This window comes from Periplaneta americana, chromosome 9 (genome assembly GCF_040183065.1).
Source record: "Periplaneta americana isolate PAMFEO1 chromosome 9, P.americana_PAMFEO1_priV1, whole genome shotgun sequence".
In the NCBI taxonomy this organism is placed as follows: domain Eukaryota; kingdom Metazoa; phylum Arthropoda; class Insecta; order Blattodea; family Blattidae; genus Periplaneta; species Periplaneta americana.
In genome coordinates this window covers 37,466,257-37,479,306 of record NC_091125.1, presented here as the reverse complement: position 1 = coordinate 37,479,306, position 13,050 = coordinate 37,466,257, and the positions used below count along the sequence as shown (strand labels likewise).

Below are 13,050 nucleotides of genomic sequence, written 5' to 3'. Positions count from 1 at the left end.
ATTTACTACAACACCAGAGTGAGTGTTGATAGTCGTGACCCCAAGTCGCTTGGAATATCTCTATTTTTTAACGTTCCAGATTTGTGCGGAGTATATCGCCATCGCTGTAACCTCATTTTAAGACATGATTATGTAAAATATTTCTCGAGTCTCTTCGCATGGCGAGAAGATCAGAAAGATGTTACCTTCTTCTTCCTGCCTCTGAAGCCTATAAATCTTTCTTATTATCTTGATTTCAAGCAGAGGTACCTCTGCTCCTCTCTGGCATTCACAACCATATAAGAACAACCAACAAGATAAATAATCGTTTTATACGTTCATACCTTGTCTTTTCTTGAAATAAATCAAGTGAGTATAAACTCCTTTTATGAAGTGGCAACAGACATTATTGCTTTTATACTGCTCCTATTCTTCTCAACGTTTCTTATAATTGTAATTGCTTACTTAATGTACCCTTTAACCTATAGGAGCTATTCATATACAGTGCGGAATTTATTATTATTATTATTATTATTATTATTATTATTATTATTATTATTATTATTATTATTATTATTATTATAAGCCGCCACGGTGGTTAGAGCACTGGACTTATAATTGTGGACCCGAGTTCGATCTCCGGCGTAACCCCCATTTATAACTTGTGTTGAGTAAGCCCGTGGTCCAAGTAACAGGAGTGTTCTCCGGGAGTTCCAGTTCCCTTGTGACATCTCATCTCATCTTATCTCATATCTCATCTCATCTCATATCTCATCTCATCTCTCGTCTCTCGTCTCTCGTCTCTCATATCTCATCTCATCTCATCTCATCTCATCTCATCTCATCTCATCTCATCTCATCTCATCTCATCTCATCTCATCTCATCTCATCTCATCTCATCTCATCGCGTGTGTAGAGTAGACCTGCTTCGTACGGCGTACCATGGGCAACGACTATGTCTGTGAATTGATCTAAATAACTGGCTTTATATGAGTGAATGGTGAAAAGTCAAGTACCTGCCATTAGAAAAAATGTTATTATTATTATTACAATTACTATTATTGCTATTATTAAGGCTGTTTGAGAATTAGGTTCCTAGAAAAATATTTGAAGCTAAGAGGGACGAAGTTACAGAAAAATGGAGAAAGTTACACAACGCAGAACTGCGCGCATTATACTCTTTACCTGACATAATTAGGAAATTAAATCCAGACGTTTGAGATGGACATGACATGTAGAACGTATGGGCGAATCCAGAAATGCATATAGAGTGTTAGTTTAGAGGCCGGAAGAAAAAAGACCTTTGGGGACGCCGAGACGTAGATGGGAGGATAATATTAAAATGGATTTGAGGGAGGTGGGATATGATGGTAGAGACTGGATTAATCTTGCACAGGATAGGGATCGATGGCGGGCTTACGTGAGAGCGGCAATGAACCTGCGGGTTCCTTATAAGCCATTTGTAAGTAAGTATTATTGTTGTTGTTGTTGTTGTTGTTGCATTACTTTATTTTTGTTTTTGTAACAGAAAGAAATTGCAAAATTAATTAAATAGTAATTGTATGGAAGAAAATCTGCCCCATGGTCACTTTACTTGCCTCAATTTCCACATGATCCCAGTGTTCTTAATGTGTGGATATCGGATAACTCATTGAGCTAAGAATAGGTAATACATATTTTGTTATTGTCGCCTCAGATTTATTTTATTTGACTTCAGGAATTAGGAACTTTATATTATTATAATTATGAACTTCTTTATAGAGGACTTAATTTTGTAGACATTCAAGTAGTGGACATATAATTTATCGACATTATGAAGGGGATATCGTGTCTTTGTTTCCTGTCGATTATGTCTTACTACACTCCACATATGAACTGCTTTATAATAATAATAATAATAATAATAATAATAATAATAATAATGTTTATTTATTTTATCTTTCCTGTTTTCTTCTTTTAATGTCACTTTTTTTTTGCTCTGTGTAGGCCTATTAATTACGCAGTGTCCAATGAAGCTGTCCCGTAGTTTAGTAAAGCTGAAAGAGTTTCTTTCTAAATAATGAGTGATTTTTATGGAACTGATCCCAATATCTTACCTACAGCTTACAAAGAAAATACAAGGACATCATTTTATTTTTACTTGCATTTTTATTGTACCTGCATTTCTGAATGTACTTCACTCCCACCCCTTCACTAATGTCCTTGCTCCCATCAGACACACAAACTTACGGCCGCTGTTGCATTCAAAGTCTTCAAGCAGTGAAGTAAACACTGCAGTGTATAGTGTGTTTCAGAAATATGGTTGCGTTTTCTATAGAAGAAATAACCTATATTAATAATATCGTACTAAAAAATTATATTCAAGAAACGATAAATTCAATTTCAGAGAATATGCTTCAAAATGGTTTTAATAATAAGCGTAAAGAATTGAAGCCTGCATTAACGGCAACCACTTTCAGCAACTTGTTTAAAAATTCAGATTAGCTTATTTTGAATTGAGGTGGCTACAAGCAAAGGAATGCTAGTGACATTTGTAATAACATGAGTTAAGTGCATCCAGTGTAAGCTAAATTATCTAAAATTTTAGTGGCAAAGGGATATTTTAATCTCATCACACATTAAAATTTAAATAAAAATTTCACCGATTTTACGAAAGCTTAAATATTTAAACCCCATTTTCTCAAAAGTAACTTAAGTGCACTTACAGCCCTTTACTTATGACCCCCTCAATTTAAATGAACTCTCTATATTGTATGTTAACACCAATAATTAATATGCTAAATAAAGTAGACATTACATAACGAACATAGCCGCCTGAAAAGTTCAGTTTTTGAAAAAGAATGTTACTACTCTACTGTATTTTGATAAATTCCATAAAAGTGATGATCAAACTGAAAATCGTAATATCGTATTTCCCTACAACATAAATGGATACACTACTTTTCTCTCCTCCTATACCTAGTAAAATGATTTGTTTACATATTGCACTAGCAACATCAAACTCCTGTAATGGAAGGGGGCAACAGTATTTCCGAGTATAGCCAGGTTAATGTTAAAAATGTTAGTAAAAATAAAGTGATGTCCCTGTATGAAGGCAAAATGGTAAAACTCGCAGAAGATTTAGTACTTTGGTTCATGTGAATCGTGCACATCAGGTGCTGGAAGTGACCGCCGTTCCCCGCTAGGCACATTTCGACGCTGCGCGGCGCCTCAAGTTTTCTTTTACATTTGCCAACACTATATTATCTTCACTGTTCCTGATCCTTCTACAGATGTTCACCAGCTGTTCTAGGGTTTGGGTTCTGTCATGGAAAAACTTACCTTAAGATAGCCCGCAAGAAGGAATTAGATTTGGTACGATCGGGCGAATGTAGTGGCCACTGACCACCAGACTCGGTTGCCAAAATTACTGGTTCTCTTTTCGGATGTATGGCAGGTCTCCCCATCTTGCTGAAAATATTATTGCTTTAGTTCTATGTCGTTAAGTTGATTCACAAACTCTTAATAATATCTTGTCCGTATGTATTAATGTAAACCATATCCCGGAAAATATTGGCTCGATTATCCTTAAACCAGATACGGCGCACCATACACCCACTTTCACTGGGTGCAATTGGGATTCGTGTATTTCAAATTGCAGCCCTCCAAACTTCGTTCTTAACTGTAGTTGGGTTTCAAGGAAAGATCCTGTTACCCAAAAAGAATAAACACACGTTTTTAATGGAATGCGCCATCTTTATTGTCTTTGATTTTTCATTTGTTAGCGTACGTGCTTCAATGGAATAAGTCATCTTCATTCTCTTCGATTTTTCAGTTGTGTGTGTGTATGTGTGTAGCTAATACCTACCCACTTCACTTGCGTGATTCGGGTTCCGCATATTGCGGCTAGATGGCAGGACTGTGACCAGTTGCACACCACTTCAACGGGCCACGTTATGCACGATGTGCAATTATGAAGAGTTATGTCGTGTACTAGGGTGAATGTATGTGTAAGTGTTCGTGTAAGTGTAGAGTATGGAATGGATGAGGATGATGATGAAGGCGAGAAAGGGAGAAGGAGAAACCTGGTGCCGGCACGTAGCCTACTTCTGTCGAATAGCACCAAGGAGGTCGCCAGGCTTAACGTTCCCATCCTACGGACGAATCACTATCAACAGTGACCTAAGCCTTCTCTTCATATGCACTGCGGAGAGATTTGGTGTTTAACCCAGCCATATTGGTGCACAATCTAGTGATTAAAAGATGTGCACCTCCATCTCTCCTAGTCCCGAGGTAGAAATTGTACATGAAAATTTCCCACACTGCCGGGAATCGAACCTGAGCCGGCTAGTCTGGAGGCAGATTCGCTATCACAGATACAGAGGTGTGAAAATTATTAGAATAATCTTAATTTTAAAGGTTTTTTAATAGTTCCTTCACAAATATTCATTGAATTGATGAATATTGGTATATAATATTACTATACTGATGTAGGATATATTTACTACTAACAATGCCGGAAAGCATTGTTGTACATTGGTATTTTTCTTATTTTACAATTGTTATGGGAATTCAGAAATTATTATATTATGTTGGCGGAATTGGAAACATAAAAAATTAATTGAGAAATGTTTTAAACAAATTGTTCTTTGCGTTTACATTGTTGTGAAGGTTCAAATGAACGTATACATCTGTTTCGTGCATATAATTTTTTATATTTCCAATTCCGCTAACATAATATAATAATTTCTGAATTCCCATAACAATTGTAAAAAAAGAAAAATACCAATGTACAACAATGCTTTCCGGCATTGTTAGTAGTAAATATATCCTTCATCAGTATAGTAATACATACCAATATTCATCAATTCAATTAATATTTGTGGAGGAACTATTAAAAAACCTTTAAAATTAAGATTATTCTAATAATTTTCACACCTCTGTGTAACTCGGCGAACGCATTTTTCAATTGTTGGCGGTCTGCTAATGTCATTTGTTGATAATGTGGTGACATTAGGTGTCCTTAATTTTAAAAAGTGGCTTGAAATGAATCCGTGTTATAGTTTCCATTCTGAAACTAATTTATCGTGTTCGGTTCTATAAGAATCACTTTGTAATAATAATAATAATAATAATAATAATAATAATAATAATAATAATAATAATAATAATAATAATAATAATAATAATCACAGGATAGGGACCGATGGTGGGCTTGTGTGAAGGCGGCAATGATCCTGCGGGTTTCTTAAAAGCCATTTGTAAGTAATGATAATAATAATAATAATAATAATAATAATAATAATAATAATAATAATAATAATAATGTGGTCATATATTCAAGGATTGATCACTTGAACCTATTCCATTCTGACTGGTGTGAGGTTTACACAACAGAGGACGAATATTTGATTCATCTGTGCCGGCCCGGATGGCTCAAGCGGTAGGGGCACGGCATGTCCCTATCGCTTGGTCCGAAGGGTTGTGGGTTCGAGTCCCGCCTCGGGCATGGGTGTTGTGATTGTATTAGTATAAGTAAAAAACAAAGGAACCAAAGGTAAAACAAACAGAAAACAAAAATAGATAACTTTAGAAAAACGGCCTCTGGCCGGTCGAAATTAAAAAAAAAATAAAAAAAAAATACAAGACAAGAAACACACACCTGTCTCTGTTGTCGAGAGATGTCTTCACTTTCGTGCCTATGATTGAACCCGGTTCCCCAAGGATTTGTAGCTGGAAACACTACCATCTGACGAGTAAGAGAAAACGGACTTGTCTAATAATGTTCTTAAACTTTCTGTGGAAGGTCTAAAAAATACAAACTAAACATTAGGGGATTTGTTGCAACAAGGAGATTAAAACTGGTTGTGCTGTGAGCGATCTTACCGTTAAAACACACATTTGTTGCCATGAATATGTAGAGTCTCAATTATCCCACCTTATTAGCATAGTCTTGGATGAGCAGATCTGATAGACGCAGCTTGGAGTACCTGCACAATCACACCGCTTGTTGATTCATCTGTCCTTATATTCATTGCCAGTTAGGGATTCTTGATTTCCTCGAGGGTTCAGTAAATAAAAGGTGTGAGTTAATGTTTTCAATCTTAAACAGTGTTTAATTTCTTGTCTTCTTTGTAGTACAAAGTTATGTATAGAAAGCATGGTAGGATAGTGTTTTTTTTCTCACTCTCGGCTTTGCAACCAGGGATGAGCCTTCGCCAAAGTTCATATCTGTGCTTTCTCTCGATCTAACACACAATGACCAGCGGTCGACATAACCGTCCCTGATGGTCATGAGGAATGGAACCCGAGACTTAAGTTAGTTCTTTCGTTGAATAGTCGGAATTTCAACGTCGACTCTTGCAAACATTGTAGTTTGAAGACATCATAAACCTGAAAAAGTGAACACTTCTATGAATTATAATTTAGAAATAACAAAAAATATGTAGTATGTGACCTAAATCTTTTGTTGCTTATCTCATTTAGAAGGAATGACCTCTGAAACCAACCCAATTAGCCATTTTTAAATGTTGTTAGGTACAGCTTACAGCAATAAAATTTTTGGAAATATTCAACATTTTTTTCCTCCATTACTGTATCTTTTACTATAATGAAAATAGGTAATTATGTGTAAAACACTGTCCTTCTCCTATATGAAAAAAAAATATTTTTACAATTAAAAAAAATTATATATATATATATATATATATATATTTTTTTTTCAAAATTCATAACGGTGCTAGTTCACTGCGAAGTGATGAAGCGTTTTCCTCATAACTCATAAACTTGTTAACTTGTTCATGTTCTCTCGCTTTTATTTTATTGCTGAAACTCATGTTTAAAATATCATGCTCTTTCAACTACATTCCTTAATAAATTATATATTTTTTTTATTTTGTGTTATAAGAAAATACTGATATTTGATCATTTCTTAATGAATTTATTTTTTATCAGACAATCTGTGAAATGTAGAGAAGTGATCTTGCATTATATTGTAGATATGACATGCATAAATACACACACAGAATTTCATCATAGAATGTTGGATAGTGGGATGTGGGAAACGCTTCATCACTCCACAGTGAACTGAATTTTGAAAACAAAAATGTAAATAATTTTTTTTTAAATCGTAAAAATACTTTGTGCGAGATCGTGCGTATTTCCTTGTTTTCCGCACAGAACCAATACGCGGTAAGTGTGAAATACCATATTCAGTATTCCCAACGTAACACACATAACAATTTCCCTGTTCTTACCGCTTAAGCGCGACATTCATTTTACTGCTTTAGGCTTTTAACATATTATTTTTAGAGACGTTTAACATAGTAATAATTATAAATTGGAAACTTACCACTGCAATTTCACCTAAATTGCACTGTTAATTATTGTTTTTAAACATTTGCAAAAATTAAGTAAAGTCTACTACTCCACGAAAGCTATTGTATTCCTGATACAAGTAACATTAAGGAAGCCGTGAAAAAATCAACAAGACTCCAGATGCAGATGTTATTACTGCAATATGTTATATAAATAATATTGTTAAAATATTAAAATGAAAAATAAATCATTACATAACCTTACCGTTTGTTTTAAGTTAGCATTTATAGACTGGGGGAAAAAAAAGACAGACGTATATCACGGCCTGCAGAAAATATTTTACAGCAACAAAGTTGAAGAAAGATATTTTGGTGTTCCGAAGTTGGCGTCATTAAACAGAAACCAACATGGAGATTTCATTGCAACTAATTAGAAATTCGTCTTTCAGGTATGTAATAAACGATCTTCGCACAAAATAATGTACGATACACGAGCGGTATATTTGTTTTCATGTTCTCGGAAATTAAAAAATCTCAACTACGTTTCGCTTTTTCAATCTTTTCCTCGAACATGAAAACGTCAACATACCGCTCTTGTAACGTATATTACTATTTTCATATAGCAGAAGAACAGTGTTTTACACATACTAATTTTCATTATTGTACAAGATACAGTAATGGAGGAAAAAATGTTGAATATTTCCAAAATTTTATTGCTGTAAGCTGTACCTAACCCCTTTAGAAATGATTTACGTAAAATTTATATTGACAGCCTATAGGACATGAGGACTATACTTCGTTCACAGCATCTTTAGAGTAGACGTAAATACAGCTGAGCGCTCCCCTGCAAGCCCATTTCACGCTGTGGTTACGCAGTACTATGGATTTGTTATTTACTTACGGTCTTATTAATAAACCTTGCATAATTTTTAACGAGACTTATAAAGAGCTGGGATAGAAAACGTCACTAATAAACCATGCATAAGCGATGGATGTATAAGCAAGATGTAACTATACATGAGAACTTCTTTGCAGTAGTTATGCACACGAAATCCCCTCTTTAAGCGTTGTATATAGAGAAAAAAAATGGCCGCCCCTCTAACAGCTCCTCTTATCGATTGCCATTTTATGATAATATTTGCCTTGTAATTACAGAAAACAAAACAAAGAGTATAGAATAATTAGAATAATATTGCTATAGCTGTAATCTTTGATCAAAATATAGCGTGATAATCGATCAGGCCCAGTTGTACTATCTATACTTACCGCGGCACACTAGCGCATACTATCAGATGCAGTAGAGAATCTCAGTTATTCTGTTATAATAACGAAACTATGACGTAGTTGTGTAACAGTTGTATTGTTATACATGACGTATGTAGTGATTATTAGTGAGGAACTTACACACGACTTATAAACGAGCTATTCACTGAGTAAGTATAAGACAGTTAAACATCTGTATAAGAGTTTTTGTTAGCAAGGGCCTTATGCAGTATAATCAGATGTCGATATAACGAGCATTATTTTATAACATAGAAATGGCCAATCTGATATGTGATCAGGGCTGGAATTTATTTTGGAGTACTCTAAACACTCCCTCAATGAGGCATAGGCTTAGTACAAGAGATGAGAAACAGTGCCCTCTGTACTCTGTTAGTCATTATATCCAGTGATCATCGACACTCGTATGCTGAGAGACTGAATGAAACGCATGGTTGTTTGCATTGCCTTTGACCACAAAGAATTCGCCACCTTCCATATGTTACTTTCTTTATCGTCTGAGCTAATTAAGATCTTTTCCTGGCTGTAATTTTCCGTCTCCGTATACGCATCTGTTCAGATATGTTTAAGACTGACTTCCTGAACAGTGCAATGCACATGTTTTGTTCATATTGTCTAAAGAACATGCCTTGTTTGCATTATGAATACAATGAATTTCCACCTCTTGGTTTCTGTAATGACTCTGTTATTAATTGGAGAGGTCAGTGGAGTTGAGATGAGGTTGAAAATAAATTAAACTATGAAATCGGAAGTCATGGATCCAGCAACGTTTAATGTTTTTGACTTTCCCATAGTACAAATTATAGACAGATAAAATTATAGTGATAGTGGAGCAGTGATTCCCATACTTCTTGAAGGCGCGATCCACTTTTGGGAGAGATTTTTTTTTGCGATCCATCACTACCGTAAAGATAAAGATCCTTAATATAATGATAATTTTACTCAAAAAAAACTGTTGAATACCACCCAAAGAATGACCAAAATAGAAGTTTATGATGAAAAAATGGCACGAAATGTTAAGTACTGTAATAGTTACAGTGTTGTAACGTTTCATATTACAATACGAGATTGGAAAGTTGTCAAACGAGATCGCAGGCCGAGTATGATAACAAGTCGAGTATCATAATATGAAATTACGATAAGTATATCGTACAACATTTTTCCCACTTTGATAACAAATTTATTTTTTAATAACAGCAATTATATTATATGTATTAGTTTTGAACATGTCTTTTGTAGAGAGTCGATTGTATTAGGGCCTATTATTAGTTTTTTTCCTGCGGGAGGCGATTCGTTTATGTTTGTTTTATTAGCTTTGGCCACAATAGGTTTTTGTTTATAACAGAAAGTTACACAACACAGAACTGCACGCATTGTATTCTTCACCTGACATAATTAGGAACATTAAATCCAGACGTTTGAGATGGGCAGGGCATGTAACACGTATGGGCGAATCCAGAAATGCATATAGAGTGTTAGTTTGGAGGCCGGAGGGAAAAAGACCTTTAGGGAGGCCGAGACGTAGATGGGAGGATAATATTAAGATGAATTTGAGGGAGGTGGGATATGATGATAGAGAATGGATTAATCTTGCTCAGGATAGGGACAAATGGCGAGCTTATGTGAGGGCGGCAATGAACCTCCGGGTTCCTTAAAAGCCAGTAAGTAAGTATTATTATTATTATTATTATTATTATTATTATTATTATTATTATTATTATTATTATTATTATTCCTGTTCTTGAGATAAGTCTTTCTTCACATCAGAGGTCTCTAAACAACATGCACTATTTAATTCTGGACACAAGTATACTTCTAGTCACAGAATACATAAAAAAATTGACATTCCAGAATGACCTTTCGAATATCGTCGTTGTTCCGGCAATAACTCCCATTTCATATATTTATCGATTTTCAGATTTTTGCTCTATTAAATAATTTAAATAGTGACACAGCAAATAAAATCTCCTACATGTAACTATATTTCTTTCTTTCGAAAATGTAAGAATTCACAATCTCCTATACACTACTGTCATAGAAGAATAAATGCGTGTTTTCTTCCTACTGAAAATTTTCATATTTTGCACATAGGAGTTATTGCAGGAACAACGACGATATGTTTCTGTGTTGTGAATGGTGTGCTCTTGTTCAAAGCGACAGAACTTTCTTTGCATGATTATTCTAAGATTTATATCTTCGCATTCTCCTATGTTTTGCTTGTTATCTCAATGCGAAAATAACCTGCTGAAAAGTGATGCATTTCATACATTAGATTTTCTTTTTTCACTTCTCACAGACCAATTTTTTCTTGTAAAATGATTGCTTCTAACAATGTTAGGTATCTTGCTACGTAGGTACAACTGCATAGCCTATCAACGAGACCTCCGTGTGGGAAGATATATTAGACTTACAGTTCTGAAGTTAACTAGTTCAACATAAACTGCAATCAAGGTGGTAATACTTAACATATAATATTTTACTCCATTTTATATGTAATGGGTATGTTTCATTTCTTTTGCTTTTACATTTGTCACGAAATAATCATTATACGAAAACTTTCATCTATTTTTTTTCAGGTAAACCGGGCGAGTAACCGATGTTCTACATAAGAAATACCAAGGTAGAGTACATGGAACACACACACACATTCATGTCTTGGCAGGGATTCAAACCTGCTGATGTAACAGCCTCGAACTGTGTACTACTCTAGTACTTGAGCGTGCTTCTCTTAACGATCTCCAGGCTCTGGTCGTGATTCCCAAAGAAAAGAAAGGATTGAAGGAGAGAAAGTGTTACAGGATGTTGCTGTAATGTCAATACAGTTTCGTCTCGCTTCTGCAACTCTTACTGAGTAAATATCACGTGGGAAGATTAAATTCTTAAACAGAGTGTGTCTCTCGGAATTAAAAGCGTTATTTGACCATACCGGTTCGTTGCAGTGCATGTGTTTTTTTTTTCTTTCTTGTCTCGTGTTTGTCACGCCTTAGGATTGACGTTCCAAAGAGCAGGTCATTACGTAGTGAGACTGAAATCGCGTTCACTCCCAGGTCATTCTATTGGATCACGCCGATGTTGCTTGATTGCTTGCAACAGTGTTGTCTTGCGGGTCTTGACTTCAATAAATCAAGCAGTTGTCGAATGCCATGTATTTTCTACTGTATGACAAAAGAAGTAATTGGTGAAACAAGGGCAGAAGTTCGTCGAATATAAAATTATTCATGTTCATATTTCTTTTTTAATCAGCTATTTAACAATGCTGTATTCAACTGCAGTCTAGTCCTGAAATTGGTGCTAGCAAGATTGCATTCGTGGATTCACCATGGATTACAGTACTTCACTTTCGCCTGATAGGTGGGGAAAACCTAGAAAAAAAAGAAACATGCAATCAATCTAGCGGGATTCAATCCAAGTTCTTATCGTACTTCACTGTTCCAGTCATCTGTAGTAGAATTTTGCCGAGACTTCGCCTTCTTTTAGATCTGTATTTTGGCGGATGTTATTCTATTTACGGTACATGGCCGAAGTTTACCTAGTAATTTTGAGACCTTGTCGTTCAGTGTGTTGTGTTACTATATTTATTTTTATTCCTTTATCTTCATTTATTCTGTTTTGTATATTGCATGTTTTAAACTGGACTTAAATATGTAAATTCAGCTGACTGGACCTTAGTAACAATTTTGCTTCTACGTGTAATACAGGCTATACTTCAGTGCAACTAAAAAATTATATTATTGCTATGACGGTTGTGAGCGTTTTGTTTTCTAGCGTTTTGTAATTGCAAACGCAAATGGATTGGAATGGATTTATTTTGTATTCTGGCCATCTTCGTTTTAGGTAATACTTATAGGATTTACAACAGTTTGTGACATGACATAGGAAGTTTACTTCGAGAAGTTTAGTAACTAACAATGCAAGTGTGAAAAATCGCTGTAGATAGTAAAAGATATGTTGTCCAATTCGATTTTTAGATCAGTAAGTATAGTATTACAGATTGTTCGAAAAGTCACTGTGCACGTCCACTTTGAACTTATAAACTTGGAAGTGATATCCACAAGCATCACTACTGACCTAGATCCGTTTTATTTAAGTTTTAAACATTGACACTAGTTGTTTTTGTGAAATGCTGTCTATATACGCAGTTATTGCAGGTTGTATTCTTCATTTATTTTTATGCTTTTGTATATAAGATACGCCCTCCTTTTCCATTCTTCAATCTTTTGACTTCTTATATAGTAAGGACCATATAATAACAGTTCTTATAAGGCTAATTTGACCGTCTCTTTAGTGTTGCCAACTAATACCAGATATCACCAAAGGAGGTAAAATCACAATGACTTATTCTACAATAATAATAATAATAATAATAATAATAATAATAATAATAATAATAATAATAATAATAATAAATAATACTAATAATAGTAATAATAATAATATACCGTAATATTAAAAATAATGATGTCTTGCGTATTTACTTATTTACCACATCTGATCT

At 34.6% G+C, this 13,050-nt stretch overlaps 1 long non-coding RNA gene across 2 annotated transcripts in view; it reads right to left on the bottom strand.

Annotated features, from left to right (window-relative positions):
* Positions 1 to 6,058: 6,058 nt before the first annotated feature.
* Positions 6,059 to 13,050, bottom strand: part of LOC138705643 (uncharacterized) — a 131,761-nt gene continuing 124,769 nt past the window's right edge. For both annotated transcript variants that reach the window (XR_011333709.1, XR_011333708.1), the window contains exon 3: positions 6,059 to 6,351. This is a non-coding gene — a long non-coding RNA (uncharacterized lncRNA). The remainder of the gene's footprint in view (positions 6,352 to 13,050) is intronic.